The 24,078-nt window shown below is 42.5% G+C and overlaps 1 long non-coding RNA gene across 5 annotated transcripts in view; it reads right to left on the minus strand.

Annotated features, from left to right (window-relative positions):
• The window catches only part of LOC120638856, a 110,348-nt gene that overhangs the window by 25,977 nt on the left and 60,293 nt on the right, over positions 1 to 24,078 (minus strand). For 4 of the 5 annotated variants that reach the window (XR_005660862.1, XR_005660861.1, XR_005660860.1 and 1 more), the window contains 2 exons: positions 22,139 to 22,329; positions 21,381 to 21,451 (listed from right to left, as the gene is read on the minus strand). This is a non-coding gene — a long non-coding RNA (uncharacterized LOC120638856). The remainder of the gene's footprint in view (positions 1 to 21,380; positions 21,452 to 22,138; positions 22,330 to 24,078) is intronic. The other variant, XR_005660863.1, reaches the window with a different exon arrangement.

Consider the following 24,078-nt stretch of genomic DNA (forward strand, 5'->3'; position numbering starts at 1 on the left):
CTAAAGGAACAATTCTGCAAAGAGCTCTCTGTTTTAGCTAAACTGTTTGTGCAATTGGGTTGAACACTGCTTCCAGCCTCAACTAACAAAGAATCGGTCTGTTAAATTCTTAACTTGAACAGTTGTGAATGGTCATAAAACTGTATTGCACAATGAAAGCTATTTGAAGCGTTTCCCTATCTAGCTTAAAAAACTCAAATATTCGAACATTTCAAAGCTACTTCTTCATTCTATTGGCTGCTAGACTGTAAACTCTTTGAGGTCAGGGATCAGGTCTATTAAATCTATCCTTCCATTCCAAATGCTTAGTACGCTGTTCTGCACACAATAGGTGCTCAATAAATACTCTTGGTGAAGACTGGAAACCTAAAATCTGTGAGGGTAAATCCAGGGGTGACACAATCAGGACTTTACTATTTACTTGAGAGCAAAGGAAAAAATGCTCCTATTCCAGCCAAGTGTAAGCCTACATCTTTTAAATTTAAAAACCGCTTCCTTTCCCTTCTAGACTGTGAGACCCAGGTGGGGTAGGGACAATGTCCAATCTGCTTCTATAATTTTTAACCCAACACTTGTCTGCTGTGTGACCTTGGGCAAGCTACTTAACTCCTCTGTGCCTCATTTACTTCATCTGTAAAATGGGATTAAGACTGTGAGCCCCACGTGGGACAACCTGATCACCCTGTATCTACCCCAGCGCTTAGAACAGTGCTTTGCACATAGTAAGCGCTTAACAAATACCAACATTATTATTATTGTTAGAAGGAGTGGCTTAGTCTTGGTAGGGGACTGACCAGCTAGAAATATCTTCTCTTCACACTCTAATGGTGGAGATGTGGACCAGACTAGAATCTAGGCCGAAGCTCTTGGTGGGCGGGGAATGCATCTGCTATATTATGTTCTACTCTCCCAAGCACTTAGTAAAATGCCATGCTAAGCGCTCAATACATATGATTGATTAGAGCAGGTGATGAGGCTGAGGGAACACATTTTTCCCCCACTTTCCCTCCTTTAACTCATCTTGTAAATGATTAACCTCTTTCCTGCCTCCTGTAATTCTAGTTTCCATTATGATTAATAATAATTCAATAATTTGGACAGTGGATTCCATTCGCATAGTAGCAGTAATAATAACTATGGTATTTAAGATCTTACTGATCTAAACACTGGGTTAGATATGAGATAATCTGGTTGTGTACTGTCTCTGTCCCACATGGGAGTCCCAGGCTAAGTAGAAGGGAGAACAGGCATTCCATCACTATTTTACAGATGGGGAAATCTATACATGAGTCACAACCTCTCAAGGTGTCAAAATAACAATGAAATTTTATAAATATGATTGAAGATGAAGAAGCCAATGGAGAGAAGTGTTCAAAGGAAGGCAGAGTTGTTCAGGAGGAGTTAATATGCTACTAGGGGCTTTAGGAAGAAAAGAAAAAGCTTAATATTAAACCAAAAATGGATAAATTGTTTCATGAAGTTGAAAAACCATTACCAACTTCTACTTCTGCAGTCCTGCAAAGACTCATAATCATATAACAACTTTTCATGTATTGAATGGTGTGAGGCTCTGCTTTGAATTACATTAATAAAAGATTAAACAATAGTTTAGTGACATTTATCATTATAGTATACAGCACATAAAGGAATTCTGAATTACTCTTCCCAAGGTTCTGAAAGAAACCCTCATTTATAACTTGGAAATCTAGGCGAAAATGTTCTCCGTGGGGCAACCGCTCAGAACACAACCACATTTTCAAAGAATAAACCATCGTTTCGTGGGGTATGCCAAGATTGGTTTGTTGAAAAAGGCTCAATTTTTAAAACTCCTTGGAGTGAAGCAAGAGATGCATAATCAAACCCCTCGCAGTACCTCATGATCCTAACAAAAGGGAGATCTATTAAAAACTTGAAGCTGAGGAAAATATGAACCGAGTGGTAAATTGCCAAGGTGGAAAAACCCCAGGGGTACATAGCCTGGAGGAATCTTCAAGGAGGGAATTTAATGTTAGGATGTTTGAAAAGGGATACACAAAGGGATATAAAGAAGAGATAAGAAAGTCCTGTGGACATGTTCAGGATGAAAGCTGAGAAACCTGCCTTTGGAAAGGCCTTGGGAATTTCATTGCCCTCTCCTGCAGTCAAGAAACTAACTGAGGTATTAGGGAATATTGTTGTTCATGCCTTCTCTGAACTGGAAGATGACTTCTTACCAAAACACTTCAGAGCAACTTAATCATTACAACATAAAATTCCAAGCATTTAGTACAGTGCTCTTGCACACCATAAACATTCAGTAAGTGTCACCTACTGATTCAGAAGGGTAAATATCAAAACCAAGATCTTTCTATTATACCCAATTAAACTAATGGTCTTCGCAAGCCAGGAGTCTGCCTTTTTTTTTTTTGACTGACTGACTGATAGTGCATCAGGATGCTTGGGCTAAACCATCTACTGGCCTATCTGTAATTTATTTAGTTCTATTAATGTTTGGTTCCCTCATTAGACAACTGTAAGCTTGTGTTAGGCAATGTGTCTTTTGTATTGTTATATTGTACGCTTCCAAGTGCTTAGTACTATTCTTAGCACAAAATAAGCTCTCAATAAATATGATTGAATAGACACTGGATACCTTACCTAGCTTCCTTCTTAATATTGAATGATGAACCTTCCAATATCCCCAACATTTCCTTCCATATCCCTCATTCTCTCTATAGAGATCCATGATATCCCTTTCATTAATTTTTTTCCAAATTGCTCTCGATCCTGCTATTTTTGGCCTGGAATAGTTTCCTGGGGTAATAAATTCCATATGCTTACCACCTGCTTGTGTAAGTGTTTCCTCCTATTCATTTTCTGTCCACCACCTTGAAACTCCAGTGCTCCTAGTTGCTGTTGCTAAGGGATTTAGTAAACACCACCATTAACAGTTGGGGATGCAAACAGCTACTGAGCATATTAGGGGGTGCCTTTGGAAATTCATAAAAAACACTAGAAACTCCATCCAAATGATGTAGCCGGTTGAATTAGATGCTACCTGCTTTTCTTCCTCCAACATCAAAGTGAAGATGATCTGTGTGATAAGTCCAACCTTTTTATGGTATCTGTTAAGTGCTTAAGTGCCAGCCATTGTACTAAGCAGTGGGGTAAATACAAGATGATCAGATTACCCTGGGCTACTACTGATTCCTAGCCTGTATTAGATTCATTCGTTCATTCATTCAATCGTTTTTATTGAGCACTTACTCTGTGCAGAGCACTATACTAAGCACGTGGAAAGTACAATTCAGCAATAAAGAGAAACAATCCCTGCCCATAATGGGCTTTCGGTCTAGAAGGGAAATCAAGTCAAGAAGATGAAATGACGGACCTAGAAGTTGGTTTCAGAATAAAGTTTATTATCCACCAGAAACAAATGCAACTCATTAAGCCCTAGTAATCATGAGTCCACTTAACTTCTCTGTGCCTCAGTTACCTCACCTGCAAAATGAAGATTCAATACCTGTTCTCCCTCCTACCTACTCTCGAAGCCCCATACCTGATAATCCTGTATCTACCTCAATGCTTAGTACTACGCTTGGCATATAGTAAGCACTTAATCAATGGTATTTATTGAGCACTTACTGGGTGCAGAGCACTTACTAAGTGCTTGGGAGAGGACAATATAACAGAGTTAGTAGCCACACTTCCTGACTATAATGTGCTTACACGGATACAGAAAGGATTATCATTATTACGCAACATTTTTATAAAAGCGGAAGTAGGATTTTAATTACAGATGAACGAATATTCTTTTGACACAACAATAAGATGTCGCAGAGGTCATTATGAATAGCTTTACAGAGTTCCTGCAGTACTATTGATGGGCTAAATCTGAAAAAATAAGTTGCTATATCTGCCTATGCTTTAGAAAAGGCTTAGTTTAGAGTGACAGCATGGCTCAGTGGAAATAATAATAATAATAATAATAATGTTGGTATTTGTTAAGCGCTTACTATGTGCCGAGCACTGTTCTAAGCGCTGGGGTAGACATAGGGGAATCAGGTTGTCCCACGTGGGGCTCACAGTCTTAATCCCCATTTTACAGATGAGGGAACTGAGGCACAGAGAAGTGAAGCGACTTGCCCACAGTCATACAGCCGACAAGTGGCAGAGCTGGGATTTGAACTCATGAGCCCTGACTCCAAAGCCCGTGCTCTTTCCACTGAGCCACGAAAGAGTGGGGACCTGGGTGGCAGGGCACCTGAATTCTTTCCTGATTCCACCACGTGTCTGCCCTGTGATCCAGAGAAAAATCACTTAAGTTACCCGTGTCTCAGCTTCCTCATACATAAAATTGGATTAAAATACCTGTTTTCCCTTCACTTACAACTATGTGAGCCACGTGGGACAGAGACTGTGATTGGCTTACGACACCGGCATGAGTACAGTTCTTGGCATATAGAACTGAACAAATATAAAATTATTATTACCCCGGTGAAATCTAACCATCGCTGAGGATTTTTGCTAGCAACAAGGAACTTCACTCTGTCATCAAATTCTCCTCCCTATAGAAGACATTGTCCAGTGAGGCATCAATAGGCAAAGAAGGAGAATCCAAATTAAGAAGCTGAGTAATGTCTTTGGGAAATGGACAGAGATGGGAGTCACAGAGTTCTAAGCTTTTTCCAAATTGTAGGTCAATAAATCTAGTACATCATCCATGTAGCTGTGAGACCTCTGTCACAAGAAGACAGCATCTCAAGTGGTCACCAACCATGGTGCATTGTACTCTCTGTGCACAGTAGGTGCCTAATAAATATGATTGATAGTAAGGGCTTAGTACAATGCTCTGCACACAATAAGTGCTCAGTTAATAACAGCGATATTGATAATTGATCGATTTTGTCAGCATCATCCTCAAGCCCAACCAGACATCAAATGGCAAGACACAGTGACCGAAAAAGAAGTCCTGACCATAAACAAAAGCAGCTCACCATCACTGAAACAAGCCTCACTGCCACAAGACTTTGCAGGGTAGGAAGTCGACGAGACTGAGGGAGATCAGCATACCCTAGAAGTTCTTCCACGTGGTGAAGAGAGATGGTCGATGTTTTAAAGACAAAATGAGCCCAGTCCCAAACTATGTGAACTGAAACAGACCGGTCAACTTGAAGAGCCATTATTTGGAGGGGGAGGCTTCTCTCCTGGTATTCTGTGGGTAACCCTGGGACGTGGGCCCAGCCCGTTGTGGTCCAGGAGGCCGTCCCCTTCTACCCAGCCCGAGGGATGACAGGGTCCCAAGGAACCTCCAGAGAACCATGGCACCATTTTTTCCTCCCAGGACACCCCGTGATATTTCAAGGTTAGCTAGGCCAACGGAAGATTAAATCCTACTCCCTTCCAACCTGGGAGCCCCATGTGGGATGGGTACCGTGTCTGACCTGATTATTTTCTAACTCCTCCAGCACTAAGTACAGTGCCTGGCACATCATAAATCCTTAGCAGATAGCATAGGAGATTCAGAATTCTCTGAAGGAGCCCTCAGTGTCCACACTTCAAAAAACAACAATTCCAGCGTGGCAGGCCAGCTGGAAAGACGTTTAAAAGGCAAACACTAATTGGATGGAATTTGCTCACTCTGGTTAGTGTGCGTTGCCATGATTGGATGGTTTCCTCAAATCAAATCCAATTGTTATAGACACTTGGTTACCGAGGCTGCGGATGGTGCTATTTTCGTTGTTTGAAACCCGATGATCCGTCACCAGACTGAACTGAAATCCTGTTGAATGAGTGTTGGAATTTATGAGTATCTGAGGCCTGGAAACAGGCTCTGCATCAGTTTTGCTTTATATAGCTTTGACCACAAATGCTACTGCATTAATGATATTTTGAATTAAGCTCTGAGGGTTATAGTATGGAGAGATTGCTGGTCTAATGGCATGTGTTCTTCTTGCTGCTTGGAAGGCTTCAGTGATTTTGAATCTCTTTCTAAGAACGATCTTCGGATATTAAATTATTTCTTGATTCCAGGCTAGATTTATGAAGATCTGCGATTGCCCGTAAGGGATCATGCGGCTACAAAATCCTACCCAAGGCCCCATAATTGCTCTCAATTTTAAGTAAGCAGGAAGCAAGCAAACACCCGAACCATCAAAACCTAGATAACGGATGTTAGTTCCTCACACTTCCACACTTTAATCACCATCCTCTGGTGACAGGCTCATTGTCTTCTTCAGGATAGGTCAGTCTCACAGATTCACATTGGCCCACAAGCCCTTGACTCAGGCTCCTAAACACTCTAGACCAGACGTCAAACTGACCTTGCCAGCAATAACTGCTTTTGAGACTGAATTCTACATAAAACAGACCTAAGATTTGGACGTTTGGTGATAGGGGGTGGTGGTGAGGACTTCTTCCACCGTAAAAGATGGAATGAGCTTTCGTCCAGGCAAAGGACCGAAAATTCACGAGGATGAATGCGTTCTAAGGCTAGTGTGGTTTGGACAGGGAGATGGGCACGATCTCGCCACTACCAGCTATGTTTATCCTGGAGCAGTGGGAATGAGCAGGGGTTTTGTTTTTTCTTAAATGACATTTGTTAAGCGCTTACTATGTAGCAGGAACTGTACCAAGTGCTGGGGTAGATACAAGCTAATCAGGTTGGACACATTCCCTGTCCCAAATGGGGCTCCCATTCTTACTTTCCATTTTACGGATGAAGAAACGGAAGTGCAGAGAAGTGAAATGACTTGCCCAAGGTCACGCATCAGACAAATGGGGAAGCGGGGATTAAAACCCCGATCCTTCTGACTCCCAGGCCCATGTTCTCTCCAGTAGGCCTTGCTGCTTCCCAAGTTGGATTTGAATCCACCCAATCTAAAAGATTTTGTGATTCTCCTTGGTGGCTTAGAGAACATTTTATGGAAGCAGGAGAAGGACTCTCTGATATTGATGATAATGATAATAATTATAATTTTGGAATCTGTTGAGCACTTACTATATGCTAAGCACTGCACAGTACAGATTACTGGTGTGAAATCAGGTTGGGCACAGTTCCTGTCCCTCAAAGGGTTCATAGTCTAAGTAGGAGGGAGAACAGGTATCGAATCCCCATTTTCAGGTGAGGAAACTGAGGGACAGGGAAATTAAGGGACTTGTCCAAGGTCACACAGCAGTAACTGATAGACCTATTCTTTTGGGTAGATTTTTTAATCCAGTGTCCTAAAACTACAGTGCCCTGCATTTTAGAATTCACAATTCTGAATTCAATCAGACTTGAAATTTCAAATTGGTATTTACTTTGTTGATGGGTATTTTCAATCTGCAATTTTTATTTGGTGAGTTCGTATTGTCTATGAACATTCAGTATAGCACTGAGAAATGACATCCAGCTAGCTAAAATTAATAGTCAGACGGGAGATGTTTATTGAATAGTTGCATCACCTAGTGATAAAAGCATGACACTGGGAGTCGGTTGATCTGAGTTCTAATCCTGTCTCTGCCAATTACTTGCTATGGGATCTTGGGCAAGTCACTTAACTTCTCTGTGCCTCAGTATCCTCAACTGTCAAATGGGGAATAAATCCCTGTTCTCCCTCCCACTTGGACTGTGAGCCCCATGTGGGACAGGAGCTGTGTCTGACCTAATTGACTTTTACCTACCCCAGCACTCAGAAAAGTGTTTGACACATAGGAAGCGCTTAACAAAGACCATAAAAAACTAACACATCACTCTCCTTATTATGCTTTTACGGAGGCCTTGAGCTACAAAAAGCACTGAATTACATTAGATCCAGAATTAGAATGCTGTCTTTCAACCTCTTCCAATCTGTGTCACATGATATCAGCTAAGCCAGCGTGAGGGCACAACCTTTGAACTTTTGCAAGGAATTCCCCCATCTATTTCACTGCTGGTCAACTGCCATCTTTTTGAGCACACTCAAAACAAACTATCATTGGCACTCCAGTTGGCATAGAGTCAGTCTGTGCACTTGCTATCACACATTTTCCCTGCCGCTTTGCCCATCAGATGCCTGGAAATGGAAATTGTGGTTTTGACACGATGCAAGAAATCTCATGGGGATTTATTTTCCTCTAGGAAAGAGTGAAAGTGAAACCCCCTTTCCATGACCTATCAGCTCTCTAACACAATAACCATTTCCTGGCCTGGATCTCCCTAATTATTTAAAGCAGTGCAGTTGTTATGAGATGGAGAATGGGAGGGTGAACTGAATATTTGTTTGGACCATCTGGTTCTAAGATTCAGCCTGGAAGAAGATGAATTGTTTGCTACAGAAACCGTTGTCTGCTACAGTGTCATTCCACAGTGGGAGAAGCTGGTAAGCTAGAGTCAAGCAGTTGCAAGAGATTTTCACTTGTTGATTTTTAGAATAGCTGTCATTAAACACTTGCTTTGTGCTAACCAAGGGGTAGAAACGAGATAATCAGATCGCACGTGTACTCTAGTGGATAGAGCCCAGGCCTGGGAGTCAGAGGACCTGGGTTCTAATTCCAACTTCAGCATTTATGTGCTTTATAACATCAGGCAAGTCCCTTTGCTTCTCTGTGCTTCAGTTCCCTCATGTGTAGAAAGGGGATTAAGATTGAGAGCCCAGTGTGGGATAGGGATTGTGTTAAACCTGATGAGTGTGTAGCTACCTTCATGCTTAACAAAGTGCCTGGCACACAATAAGCCCTGAAAAAATACCATTTTTTAAAAAAGGCTCGCCATCTAGGAGGGAGAGAGCATCTTCAAAGAGTTTGATCGATTAACTTGCCTTGGCCCGAAAGTGCATCAATCTGTCACAGAACCTCAGGCACATTGTCCCCATTTCATGGATAAGGGAGATGAGGCACAGAGAGGTTAAGTTACTCATCCAATAACATACAGCAAGTAGTGAAAAACCCGGGCGAGACCAGGGCCCTCCCAAAACCAGACCAGTATTCTATTTCAAACTCGCTCCCAGGGAAGCTAACCTAAAATACCCATTTCCTATCCTATGATTAGGCCAGGGCCCTGCAGAGGATCCAGATAAGTTGAGAAAGCTCACTTCTCCCAAAACCTAATTTCCTATTATCCTCATCAGCCACTTGAAAATTTTTGTGGTCCTGCTTGTGTGCTATCGATTTTTCCACTTATGGTGCTTTGGGATATTAGAAGGGCTTATCATTATTAGTGGATGCAATCAATATATGCCAGATGTATGACCAGTATATGATTGATGTCAAAATTCTTCTTCAAATCTTCCTCAAACTGAAAGCCCTTCAAGGACTATCTTGGCTTCCCAAGTGAACAGAGTTCTTTACACAATAGACAACTCAGTAAATACTAATGATGCAAGAATGATATAGAGTGGAGATTTAGTACAATATGTGTAAATCTTGAATTATTTGGGATCATAATAGAACATCCCTATGGCTTTACTAGAATATCTGTGGCATTTATTAAGCACTTACTATGCACCAAGCACTGGACTGAGCAATGGGGTGGAGGAAAAAAAAATCCATTTAGACCCATTCCCTATCCCAGAAAGGTCTCACTGACTATGCGGGAGGGAGAATAGGTAGACAATCCTCATTTTACAAAGGAGGAAACAGACACACAGAGAAGTTAAGTCAAACAGCAGGCAAGTGTCAGATCAGGAATTAAAACTCAGATTTTAAAACTCAGTTATCCTCTAAATCCCTCAGAGGCAGGGATAATCCCTTCCAACTCAATTGTATTGTACATTCCCAAGTCCGTGGCACAGTGCTCTGCACACAGTAAGTGTTCAATAAATACCATTTTTTATGGTATTTGTTAAGCACTTACTATGTGTCAGGCACTGTACTAAACATTGGGGTAGATACAAGCTAGACAGGTTGGACCCAATCCATGTCCCACATAGGGCTCACAGTCTTCATCCCCATTTTACAGATGAGGTAACAGGCACAGAGAAGGGAAGTGACATGCTCAAGGTCACACAGCAGACAAGAGGAGGAAAAGGGATTAAAATTCAATTCCTCTGATTGCCAGGCCACAGCTCTTTCCACTAGGTCACATATTTTTTGATCAATTGATTACCCCTGGTTCACAATATCATGGAAGGAAGAAGGATGAGGATTATTGAATAACTCTTTTCTTTCCCCTGGTTAATTCTTGTTCATTCTTGAATGTCCTGGTTCATACAATAGGAATTTGGAATTTCCTTCTGCCTCATAGGTTAGTTTTCTCCAGGGGAATTTTCCAACGGGGCAGGTAAAAGAAGCAGCGTGGCCTAGTGGATAGATCACGGGCCTGAGAGTCTGAAGGATCTGGGTTCTAATCCCAGATCTGTCACGTGTCTGCCGTGTGACCTTGGGCAAGTCACTGAACTTCTCAGTGTCTCAGCTACTTCACCAGTATTATGGGGATTAAGACTGTGAGCCCCATGTGGGACATGGACTGTGTCCAACCTGATTAGCTTGTATCCACCAGAGTGCTTAGAACAGAGCCTGGCACAGAGTAAGGACTTAAATACCATTAGAAAAAAAAAGTTAAAGAAAAGTAGAGATCATTTGCACTCCACTCCCTCAACCACTGCTTAAAAGCTTTTTATTTAGCATGCTAGTGGAAAGAGCAGGAGCCTGGGATTTAGAAGAACTGGGTTCTAATCCTGTCTCTGACACTTTCCTGCTGCCTCACCTGGGCCAAGTCACTGAACTTCTCTTGGCCTCAATTTCCTCAACTGTGAAATGGGGATTCAGTACCTGTTCTCCCTCCTACTTAGATATGCAAGGACTGACTGACCTGATAAACTCCTATCCACCCCAACAGTGCCTGATACACAATACTAGCTTTATAAATGGCATCTTTGTTCTTGTTCTTATTTATAACAGCCAGGCATCTTCACTTTTAGGCAATAAAATAATAGTTTTTCTAATTCTCTGGGGAAAAAAAAGTTTCCGGGTGCTGAGTCTCTTGGATGTCCAGTTGTGCCACTTATCTGGGAACCACCTGTTGACACCGATCACTAAACCCTTCTATCACTCAGCAACAAGGCAGCGTGACTCATCCTTTCCATCACAGAACATTCACTGCAGTCCACAGGCCTCTTTTAGGATCAGCCGATCCTCTCAAGATGACTTTGGTCCCATTAATAGGAAAGCCAGCCTGAGGGCTGGATACAGCAATAACAGAATAATAGGGAGAAATTCCTTCCTTCCCTTGTTCAGTACCATCCTGCAACTGTTCCTCACCCTGGATTAGGAGTCAACATGGGCACTGACAGCTCAGAAGTAGGCTCATGGAATATAGGACAGAGACAGTGAAGTCGGAGCTCTACAAGGCATTTATTTTTAATTTTTTAATGGTATTGTTTAGCTCTTACTGCCTGTCAAACATTACACTGAGCACTGGGGTAGATTAAACTGATCAAGTTGGATATGTTGGATCACGTCCCATATGGGGCTCACAATCTTAATCCCACTAATGATGAGATAATTGAAGCACAGAGAAATGAAGTGATTTGCCCATGGTCACACAGCACTCTATTTATTGCCACTGTTCTTGTCTGTCTGTCTCCCCCGATTAGACTGTAAGTCCGTCAAACGGCAGGGACTGTCTCTATCTGTTGCCGATTTGTTCATTCCAAGCGCTTAGTACAGTGCTCTGCACATAGTAAGCACTCAATAAATACTATTGAATGAATGAACAGCAGAAAGGTGATGGAGTTGGGATTAGAACTCAGGTTCTTCTGACTCCCAGACCCATGGTCTCTCCGCTAGGCCATACTGCTTCTCAAGGAGTTTCTTTTCAAGGATTTCTGTTCCTTTCATCTTTTACCTAACTCTTGTTTCTATGGTCTGCCACCAAGGAACTAGAGAAAGAAGCAGGGTGACCTAGTAGAACGAGCATGGGCCTGGGAGACAGAGGACCTGGGTTCTAATCTCAACTCTGCCACTTGACTGCTGTGTGATCTAGGTCAAGTCACATAAGTGCTCCGAGCCTCAGTTTCCTCAAATGCACAAAGGGAATATGATACCTGTTTTCATCCTTCTAGAATGTAAGCTCGTTATGGGCAGGGAATATGTCTTCTAATTCTCTTGTATTATACTCGCCCAAGTGCCTAGTATAGTGTTCGGCACACAGTAAGTGCTCGGATACGATCGATTGATTCCCTACTCACACCATGAACCCCATGTGGTACTGTGGCTGTCATTAACAGCATTATTATTTTATCACGTAGAAATGGAAATTGGAAAGGGGGTGATTCAGGAACAGCTAATAAGTACTGCTTCCCTTAAAAAGATTCAGAGTGGTAATAATGATGATGATGATGGTATTTGTTAAGCGCTTACTATGTGCCAAGCCCTGGTCTAAGCATGGGAGTAGACACAAGGTAATCATGTTGTCCCATGTGGGGCTCACAGTTTTAATCCCCATTTTACTGAAGAGGTTTCTGAGGCAGTGAGAAGTCAAGTGACTTGTTCAAAGTCACACAGCTGATAAGAAGCGGAGCCGGGATTAGAACCCACAACTTCTTAAACCCAAGCCCATGCTCTTTCCACTAAGCCATGCTGCATCGCATTAAAATCGTAGTATTTGTTAAGCATTTATGATGTACTAAAAACTAACCATTATGCTAGATACATTATAAAAAGCATAGACAGTCTCTGTCCCACATGAAGCTCCAAGTCTAAATGGGAGGGAAAGCAAGTACTTAATCCCGGTTTTACATTGTGGGCAAGGAACATGTCTACCAATTCTCCTATAATGGACTCTCCCAAATGCTTAGTACAGTGTCCTGCACAGCATTAGCACACAGTAAACACCACTGATTTTACAGATGAAGGAACTGAGCAACAAGTTAAGTGATTTGCCCAAAGTAACAGAGCAAGCGACAGAGCCAGGTTTAGAGCCCAGGTCTCGAACCCAGGTCTCCTGACTTCTAGTCATCGGCTCTTCCCACTAGGGACTATTGACCACACATATCGTTGATTCACTGACCAAAGTTTATGACTTTTAACTCTGGACAGGGTAAAACTCAATAAATACTACTGTTTGATAAACACTACCCTGAATTGATCTCTCACTACTGCTATACTCTCTCTAGAGCTTAGTATAGATCATAGCACTCAGCAATCATAGAATAAATCAGTGGTATTTACTGAGCAGTTGCTGTGTGCAGAGCAGTGAACTATATGCTTGAGAAAGTACAGTCCATTAGGATTGGGAAACATGATAGCTGGCCACAAGGTGATTAATTTCACATTATCTAGCTCACATTTGTGCTCGAAGCAATCCCTGTGATGTAGAGACGGGTATTAGCCCCATTTTACAGATGAGGAAACTGAGGTAGAGAGTACGTTAAGGGACTTGGCCAGGTCACACAGCTAGCCATTGGTGAAGATGAGACAAAAAGTGAAGTCGGTAAGCTTGTTTTGGGCAGCGTATGTGTCTGCTATATTGCTATATAGTACTCTCCCAAGCACTAGGAACTCAGTAAATACTTGATGGCCCTTCAGCTTCCAAGATCTTGTGAATCACATCTCCTCTAGGAGGTCTTCCCTGTTTCATTTCTACCATCTCTGCTTTCCATCCCCCCTACTGCCACTCCAGCACTTGCACACCACCTCAAGACTGGGAAATCACAGATTAGCATTCATGTCCGTAGGCCTCGACGCTGGCGAGTCGTCTCTGACCGGTAGCGACACCGGGGACATGTCTCTCCCACAACACCCCACCTCCATCTGCAATCGTTCTGGTAGCGTATCCCTAGAGTTTTCTTGATAAAAATACACAAGCATTTTACCATTGCCTCCTTCCACACAGTAAACTTGAATCTCTGCCCTCGACCCTTGCCCGTGCCGCTGCTGCCTAGCACAGGTGAGTTTTGACTTGCAGGAGATTGCCTTCCACTCGCTAGCCCCTGGCAAAGCTAGGAATGGAATGGGTAGGCCTCTGCTTGACTCTCCCTCCTGTAGTAGAGGCCGGTAGAGTATCGGAGACTCTCCGAGTGTGTCCCTGAGAGGGGATGTCTTCCCCTACTAGGCTCTAAATTGCTTCAGAGGAAGGATCATGTCCATTAAATTTACTCTAGTCTCCCAAGACCATAGTTCAATCTTCTGCAACAGTCCTGCTTAATAAATGCTTTTGATGAATTTTTAAGGAGTCACCAAAAACAGAGACTGGGGAGCTGGGCACTGCCTATGGAACAAAGAGGAATGGATCTATGAAGTGGGGGCTCAAGGTGCTGTATATTTGGCACAGTGTGAACCCCAAACTCACCACAAAAGAGGGGAACATCTCATGATTTGCCCTTCAAAGAGTGAAAACAGATCCTCTGTGCTCAACCTGAACTGGCACATTTGGAGTGGGGGAAGGAGGCATATTCAGGGAAAAGACACTGATTGGTTCTGATCTACTGTGAGGCCAAAATTTCAAGTAATGCCTGTGAGCTTTATTTACAGATCCTGAAGAGGATCCCCTTCCCCTAGTACCAAAATAAGGAGTGGGTGGGTGGTATATAACCTCAGTAACACTATATGAAGGAAATATTTTCCAGTGCAACAGTAACCACTCTGCTGTAAACACCATAAATCAGCAGTGCCCTCATACTGCACTAATGCTGCTCCTAAGTACTGTTGACAGGGTTTAAATTCCACTGGATGGATTGATTTCGTTCTTACTGTGGGCTCTGTCCAGCTTGTCTCCTTCCTAGCACAGAATCAGACATTTTCATTTAATTAAAAGAAATGATATCAAATTGGAGACTCAATGCACAAGAAGCCACCAAGTCCAGAATTGAGGTTTCTTTGCTCAGTTTTATATGGATGCATCTCTCTGGCCGGAAAATACAGGGATTTTTGGAATAATTGCAAATACTAAGAGAGAAACAAAAACAAAGACTGAATTATTTGAGTCTGTTATCTGGGATTTAATTTATGGAATAAGACAATATCTTGTCTGAAAGATCAGTTGCCTCATATTGGATCTTAATTTACAAAGATACACTTAAATGAACAAGATTAGATTGCATTACATTAATGACTACACATACTAATATCCAAGTCACACAGCACCGATACTCAACACTAATACTTCATTTCCATTCACTGTAGTGATCAAAAGTTTATCTTTAAAGGGAAGTTTGCATTTTCTGACATATTTTTACCATTTTTGCAAAGGCAAATAGCCTATTAAATTAACATGCCAGATGCTGACACAATCAGGACTGTGCAGTTCAAAAATGAAAATAAAAACCCCCCCAAAAAACCTGTTCAGTTTTTTTTTCTAAGAGTCACTTGAAAAAAAAATCAGTTCCACACAAATTGGGCCCCTCTCAATATCAGAAGGTTGATCTCTATACAAATACTGGGCTGAAATGATCAAAAATGGTGGTGCAGCTGAATTTGGTTCATTTCCTCTTGACTCTAAGCTTTTTGTGGGCAGGGAACACTTCTCCCAACTCTGTTACATTGTATTCTCCTAAGTGCTTGGTACAGTACTCTGAGCGAGATATACGTTCAATAAATACGACCTATAAATAGAATCGATTTTCAGGGCAGTAACTGTAGCGGCGGCAGCATTCGTAAACAGTCCACTTGGTGTGATGCACTGCACTGAGCACCGGGACATTAACGACAACAAAGAGGCACTTTCTCTAACAGGACAGACAGACATATTCACAATACTGTGAAAATGAATGAATTAAGCAGGCATACACTCATGAAAACTACAGGGGAAAATGCCTTTCCTAGGGTTACACCTGGAGAGTTTCCAGTCCTCTACTAGTCTCGACTACGGGAGGGAGAGTCAGGCAGAGACCTACCCATTCCATTCCTAGCTTGGCCAGTGGCTAGCGAGTGGCAGGCCACCTGCTACAAGTCAAAACTCACCTGTGCTAGGCAGCAGCGGCATCGGAGAGAGTCAAGGGGGGAGACTCAAGTTTACAGTGCAGGAGGAGGCAATGGTAAACCACTCTATAAGTAAAGTGACTTGCCCAAGGCCACACAGCAGACAGGTGGCACAGCTAGGACTAGACCCCATATGTTCCTGACTCCCAGGCCCATGCTCTATCCAGTAGGCTGCACTGCTTCTCAGGGGGTGTGACCCCAGAGCAGGTGCATCAGTGCAGTTGAAATCATTCCTAGCAAAGCCATCTCAAGAGAGAAAATCCCTACCGAAAATGCTGCCTTAATAGTTCCCAAGGAGAGCAGCTCAAATAGAAGCAGCATGGCCTAGTGGAAAGAGCACGGCCTTGGGAAGCAGAGGGTCTAGGTTCTAATTTCGGCCGTGCCACGTGCCTGCCGGGTGACCTCGGGCAAGTCATTTCATTACTCTGGGCCTCAGTTTCCTCATCTGTGAAATAGGAATGAATAGTGTGAGCCCCATGTGGACACCAAATTGACAACGCTTAAAACAATTCCTGGCACATGGTAAAAGGCTTAAATACCACTTCAAAAAACAACAAACAACAACGAACACAAAAGAAAAGCAACAAAGGCAAAAAAACACACAAAGAGATCTAAATGAGATTTATGTTAGAGATTCTTGTTCAAGGTGGATTAGTGGAAAGAACATAGGTATAAGGAGACAGGAGATCTGCGGTCTAATCCCATATGTAGCCTTAGTCTGCTGTGTGATTGTAGGCAGAGGTTCCTTACCTATTCTCCCTTCTACTGAGATTGTGAGCCCTACGTGGGACGGTGCCTGTGTCCAACCCGGTAACACTGTAGCTATCCCAGCACTTAATACGGTGCTTGGCACAGAGTGAGTGCTTAAATACCACAATCATTATTATTATTCTGTGCAGTTCAAATCATTCCTAACAAAGACTTTTAGGGAGAGCAAATCCTTACCAAAAATCCAGTCCTAGTAGTTCCTAAGGAGAGCAGCTTTAATGGATTTTTCTGCCTCTGGCAACTTAGTGAGGTGACACTTCATGCTATGAGCTGCTCTCTCCAATAGCTCTTTGCTTTTTTTGGTTTTATTATCTTTCCAGTTGAGTCAACTTAAAACTCTTTGGGTTTATACTTGTAATGTGATTTTTTTTTTAAATATGCTCTGACCAGTTGTATATATTCACAACCTCCTGTAGCACCTATGTATCTTAAAGGCCCTCTTAAACACTAACTTTTTAAATTTGTTGTCTGTCTCCCCCTTCTTGACTATGAGCCCGTTTTTGGGTAGGGATTGTCTCTATCTGTTGCCAAACTGTACCCTTCAAGCGCTTAGTATAGTGTTCTGCACACTGTAAGTGCTCAATAAATATGATTGAATGAATGAATGTTCATAAATTCAATTAGTATGTCTCTCCCAGTTAGACTAGAAACTCCTCGTGAGTAGGGCTCACGTCTACTAGAGAGGCGGCATGATCTAGTACAGTAGGTTTTAAAGCACTCAATCACTTTTTGCCACCTCCTATTGTGATCAGAGCATGTGTCTACTGTTGTATCATACTCTCCCAAGTGCTTAGTACAATGATCAGCACACAGTAAGCACTCAAAAAATACGATTGAATGAATGCCTACCTGATTTCCTACTACAACCCATTCTGCACACTTGACTCCTCTAATGCCAACCTACTCAATGTCCCTCAATCTCACCTCTCACCACCGACCTCTCTTCCATGTCCTGCTTCTGGCCTGGAATGCTTTCCCGCTTCATAACTTTCAGACGATCACTCTCCCCACCTTTAAGGCCTTACTGAAGGCAACATCTTCTCCAAGAGGCCTTCTCCAACAAAGCCCCCATTTTCTTTTCCACCCCTCTCCCATCTAGGTCACCTTTGTGCTTGGATTTCCACACTTTAGTCACCCCTTCCTCAGCCCCAAAGCACATATGTACATATAAAATAAAATGAATTTTGGTATTTAAGCGCTTATTATGTGCAAAGCACTGTTCTAAGTGCTGGAGGGATACAAGGTGATCAGGTTGTCCCACATGGGGCTCAGAGTCTTAATCCCCATCTTACAGACGAGGTCACTGAGGTACAGAGAAGTGACTTGCCCAAAGTCACACAGCTGACAAGTGGCGGAGCCGGAATTAGAACCCATAACCTCTGACTCCCAGGCCCAGGCTCTTTCCACTGAGCCACGACATATCCGTTATTCATTTACACTGTCTGTATCCCCCAGTGGACTGTAAACTCAGTGTGGGCAAGGAACGTGTCTACCAACTCTGTTATAGGATTGAATTGTCCTCTCCCAAGTTCTTATTTCAGTGTTCAATAAATATGATTGATTGATTGGAAAGAGCAAGGCCTTGGGAGACAGGAGGCCTGGGTTCTAACCCCAGCTCCGCCACTTAATAATAATGATAATGACAAATGATATTTGTTAGGTGTTTACTATGTACCAAGATAATCAAGACCCAGGAGGAAGAATTGGAATTGAATCTTGATTTTGCAGGTGAGGGAACTGAGGCACAATGTAGTTATGTGATCTGGCCATGGACACACAGCAGGAAAGTGGGGGAGCCCAGATTAGAAACTAAGTCCGTCCGCACCCAGGACTGTACTCTTTTCACTGGGCCATGCTGCTTCTCAGCTGGCCTGCCATGTCAGAAGTGGGTAGATCATTTAACTTCTGTGTGCTCAGTTTCCTCATCTCTAAAATGAGGACAAAATAACCTTTTCCCCTCCCATTTAGATTGAGATCCCCATGTAGAACAGGGACTGTGTTCACCTGATTAACTTGTCTCTACCATAGTCCTTGGCAGAGAGTAAGTGCCTTAATACCACTACAGAAGGTACTCAGATATGATTGAATGACTACAGGTACCAACTCCAACTACCACAATCAGTGGCATTTACTGAGCAGTTACTCTGTGCAGAATACTGTATTAAGCACTTGAGAGAATACAAATCACTTAATTTCTCTGTGCCTCAGTTACCTCACCCGTAAACCTGGGATTAGTAATGATATAATAATGATAGTAATATTTGTTAAACACCATGTGTCAAGCTCTGTTCTAAATTCTGGGGAAAGTATAAGATAATCAGGTTGTACATAGTCCCTGTCCCATACAGGGCTCACAATCTAAGGAGGAGGGAGAACTGGTATTCAAACCCCATTTTACAGTTGAGGAAACTGAGGCACAAAGAACTAACTTGCCCAAGGTCACAAAACCGGCATGTGGTAGAGCTGAGTTTAGAACCCAGTTCCTTCTCACTGCCAGGCCCATGCTCTTTCCACTATTTCAAGCTGCTTCTGATTAAGAGTGTGAGCCTCACATGGGACATGGACTGATTAGATTGTATCTACCCTAGCACTTAGTACAATGCCTGCCATGTAGTAAATGCTTAACAAATAATATTAAAAAGGCAAAGCTTTACTATTCATTGTCATATTTCTACCTTGTGCTTTTCCAATTGACAGGACATTCATCCGTCTACAAGAGCAAAGAATTTTTTAAAAAGTTAAAGTCATATTACCCCCTTTGTGAGGTCCCTAGAGTCCTAGCTACCTCAATGAAAATCAAATATTTGTTGCCATCAAAATTTGGATTCTTGTCTAACAATTATCCAAATAGAGACAGAATTAACCTAACAGCATTTTAGCCACAGGAAATCCCCAAACAATGATGCAATTCTGGGTATTGCTGAGGCTCTTATTTCTCTTACCCGACATTTTATTTACTGCAGTTTAATTAAATGAATACCTGGCATGGACCTTAGACTATGATGGATGGATAGGAAGAAATAGATTTCAGTCAAGCCTACTGTCTATTTTTAGCCTAATGGTGTAGAGTTTCAGCCTATATTAAAAAAAGTGTCCCACAGCTTTATCCATTAAGGAGAAATGTCACCTACTGGATTACATTTATATGTAAAACCAGACTTTGAACTGCAAATGTAAAAAAAAAAAATTCCAATATTTCCATGGTTTCTATGTCAAAGGACCTCAATTGATTGAACCGTTAAATTTCTCCAGTGCATTTGATTAGGAGATGAAATGCAGTCTGTTTTGTTTTTTTTTCTGAAGTGCTGTGATGCTTTTTCTCAGAAAATGCATTTCTCGTTATTCCTCTTAACATTTTCCACAGAGACAACAGGCTAATTGGGAATCAGTTCAACCAGTTCTTCCGGTAGAATTTTCTTCCACTCAGCAGTCTGCAGACATTATTGTCCATGCATTCAAGCCAGGTTGCTGACATTTTCAGTGTGATCCATGGAGCCTCAGGCTTAAGAAAGTTCAGCGCTAATGCTTGGATTCAAATCTTCAGTTTTGATTCAAGAGCTTTCTTAACCTCAGCCTAATTTCTTTCAGACCTAATCTCATTTCTTTCAGGAGTTCAGCTCATGGGCCCCTGATAATTTGCATGGCAGAAATAGATCGTGTGGGAATATCAGCCATGGAAAACGTCTTACAGGACTGGCATTCCAAATCCTCTTGGACCAACTGCATTGTAACTGGAAGTTTTGTTCTACAAAAGGGCACTTGTTGCTCCTTATTTTTGTGTTATTTTTTTTCCCCAAATATGTCTTATGGCCCCGTTCTTTAGTGGAGCAAAGGTTAATCCAGCCATTATATAACCCAAGTGCACAAAACGCATTATTAAAATGGAAAATTCCTGCATCTGTTTTGTTCCTGGTCTGTTTTAGTCACCAGGGTATATAATGGGCCTCTGGCAGAATAACGGTGACTTGTCCCAGACTTGAGTCGTCCCACAAGGACCAGATTGAGACGGATCGACATGTCTCCTTTCCTATTAGAAATTGTGATTTTTTCCCCTCAATAATGGAACCTGCTGCATCGGAGTTGTCGATTATTTCAGCCTCGTAGCTTCAAGGTACTGTTGACAAATGACTGTGTTCATGCCAGGAAGGGACCACATCTTGAAATCTTCTGCAAGACTTGATTATGAAAAACATATGCAACCACTATTTTCATCCAAAATTCTTCAAGAGTTCAGTTTTCAGACACCATGAAAGAGGTGGGTGTTCATGATAAGAATTTCATCGCACTTGGGTGCATTGTAAAAATGCAGGGGAGTGTCCTGAAGTTTCTGACACCTCTTGGCCCATTTATTAAGCGCATTTGTGGAGAGGTGACTAGGGAGAAGCGGTGTGGCCTAGAGAGGAGCATCTTGGCCTGGGAATCAGAAGACCTGGGTTCTAATTCTCTCTCCACCACTTGTCTACTGTGTGACCTTGAGCAAATCACTGCACTTCTCAGTGGCGCACATACCTCATGGGAGTCAGGAGACCTGGGTTTTAATCCTGACTCCACCACTTGTCTGCTGTGTGATGTTGAGCAAAGCATTTCACTTTTTTGTGCCTCAGTTCCCTCATCTGAAAAATGGGGATGAAGACTGGGAGCCTCAGGTGGGACAGGGACTGTGTCCAACCTGATTATCTTGTATCCATACCAGCACTTAGTACAGTACCTAGCACATAGTAAGTGCTCGATTAATACCATAAAAAAATACTTACCCTTTGCCAAGTGCGGGGATAGATGAAGCAGTGAGGTCAGTTAGAATCCCTTTACATCACTGCACAGCTCACTAAGAGGTAGACACAAGAGGTAGACATATTTACAATAAAGAAGTATTTCTTGAGCACTTACTATGTGCTAAACGTCCTACTAAGTACTGGGGTAGATATGAGGCAATCAGGTTAAATTGCCCTGTTCTATATGGGAAAGAAAATCACATTTTTATTACCTATTTTACATCTGAGGACCTACTCTCAGATTTGTGTCATTCATCCTCACCATCCTAAATCACTCTGAGGGAGGCAAGCGGAGAAGAAGCCTGGGATTCCCTAGTCCCTCAACCCTCAGGGACCAGGCCAGGGAAGGGAGGTGGGGCTAACAAGCTTGGGCCATCAGAGGGAAGAGAATAAGACATCAAGCTCTCTTCTCAATCAGACCAAACTGGGGAGAAAGAGATTGGGCATTTATCCAAGGCCCACAGCAAGAAGGTGAGGTGTCACGATATTACTAGACCCAGCCATCCCTCCAATCACGGCACCCAATATTACCATCCAGATCAACTAGTTTTGTTAATTACTCTGTCCAATCCTCTTGGTCAAGCAGAAAAGGAGGCACCCAAGCACAATAGAGGCATCATTAACACTTCCTGGAAAAAGTCCTGCCTTCCGATACTCCCAGCCCATCTGGACCACTCAAGTGGGAGTGGGCAAAGAGTGCCTTAAATCTTCTAGCCAAATCCATAGCAAGCAAATCTTACTTGAGTGAACTGTCCAAACAGTCTCAACTCATCTGTGACTACTGGAAAAGTCAACCTGTCAGAGAGTGTCCTCTGTCTCTGCTCGTTTTTGCAGCCCTGCATACAAGCTCTTGATCCATGGCTGGCTCTGTAGTACTCTCAGTGGGCCTTGTCTTTCATCCAATCATATCCAGGAGGCACCTGTGAAGGGTCTGTTGAGAGACAATCGTATTTATTGAGTGTTTACTGCATGCAGAGCACTGTATTAAGCGACTGGGAGATTACAATATAACAGAATTGCTAGACACAGTCCCTGCCCACAACAAGCTAATAGTTTGGCGGGGGGGGAGAGACACCCAGACATTAATATCAGTGAAGAAATTACGGATGTGTACCTAAGTGCTATGGAGCCGAAGAAGGGGTGAATAGAGGCAGCAAATCCAAGTGTGAGGGTGATACAGAAGGTCGTGGGAGAAGAGGAAATGTGGCCTTCAATGGAAAGACCTTTTGGAGGAGAGGTGCCTTCAATAAAACCTCAATAAGCGTGGGAGTCAGTTCTAGTCCCGGCTCTACAACTTGCCAGCTGAGTGAGCTTGGACAAGTCATTTAACTTCTCAGTACCTCAGCTGTTAAATGGGGATAATGTACTTGCAAATGATCTGATTGGATTGCACTCACCCCAGGACTTAGTACAAGGCTTGCCACTGATCCTCTATTTACTCCTCTCCTCCCTGGATTCATTTTTGAAAATATATCCTAATACACACCTCCAAGAGGATTTCCCAGAATAAGTTCTCTCCCCAGCCTCCAATCTACTCTTCCCTCTGCATCCATTATGAACTTGGATGTGTAGCCTTAAACACTTTCTTATTCAACTCAGCCCCATAGCATTTATACAGATATTCTTACTCTACCATTTCCCCTTTCCCTAATCTACCTCAATGTTTGTCTTCCCCTCTAGCCTGTAATCTCCTTGTGGGTAGGGATCACATCTACCAATTCTGTTGCATTTTGCTTTCCCAAACACTTACTACAGAGCTGTGTACATGGTAGGTGCTCAACAAATACCACTGATTTTTTAAAGAGGGTATCTTGTGTTACTAAGTTATTTATTTAAGGGTATAAAGTAGGGTATAAAATAGTAACGTGAACTTCTTAGTTTCAACCTGCAGAGCTTAATTTGACAAATTTATTTAATATATGACCACATGAGAAAAGCGACTGCAAGCAAGTCTTGAAGAGTTGAGAACTAATGCTTTTAAAAATATTTTAAATTGAAAAGAAGTGCAAGAACTTGGAATAATCAAGTCAAGAGGAATATTATACAATTAAAAAAGTAGTAGGTGGAGAGTGTTGGAAGCAGATCTGCTCCTTGTGGAATCTAAGACATCTCTCTCTAAACTTGCTGGGAGATGAATTAATTTGGTACTGAGCCTAGGGGAAAAGAAGTGGGAGGAAAAGAAAAGGGATGGCATCTTTGTTGGCTTCTAAAAAAAATTGGTTGAGTTATTAATTGGGAGTGATCTTTCTGTGCTGTTTCATCCTCAAGGAAAGTTTGGGAAATTTACCAGGAAGATCAGAGGCCAGCTCTGAGATTGGATATGGAGAGTGAAAATCAGGCAGACACCTGGAACCCTGAATTTGGGTGACCTCTAAGCTGCGGGTGGCAGTTTTCCACTTGACTGAGGTATAAGTGCAGTAGTGGAAGCCATTTCACTTTTAAGGAATTGGGTAGAGGCAGTGGCTGCCAGTCACACATTTGCAAACCATGGCCATGTGATAATATGGCTCCCCCAGGCAGGGGTCTCTGGGATACATAGGCCCTGTTAGGTCTTTCAGACAGTTTCTAGACTACTCAAGTCAGAAAGAGTTGAGGATTAGAGGACACCCAACCCACTTCATCTTCTAGTGCTTCTGGAAAATCCCAGCCTTATGTAACCTGGACTCCCGCCACTGATTGC

This window comes from Ornithorhynchus anatinus, chromosome 15 (genome assembly GCF_004115215.2).
Source record: "Ornithorhynchus anatinus isolate Pmale09 chromosome 15, mOrnAna1.pri.v4, whole genome shotgun sequence".
Lineage (NCBI taxonomy): Eukaryota > Metazoa > Chordata > Mammalia > Monotremata > Ornithorhynchidae > Ornithorhynchus > Ornithorhynchus anatinus.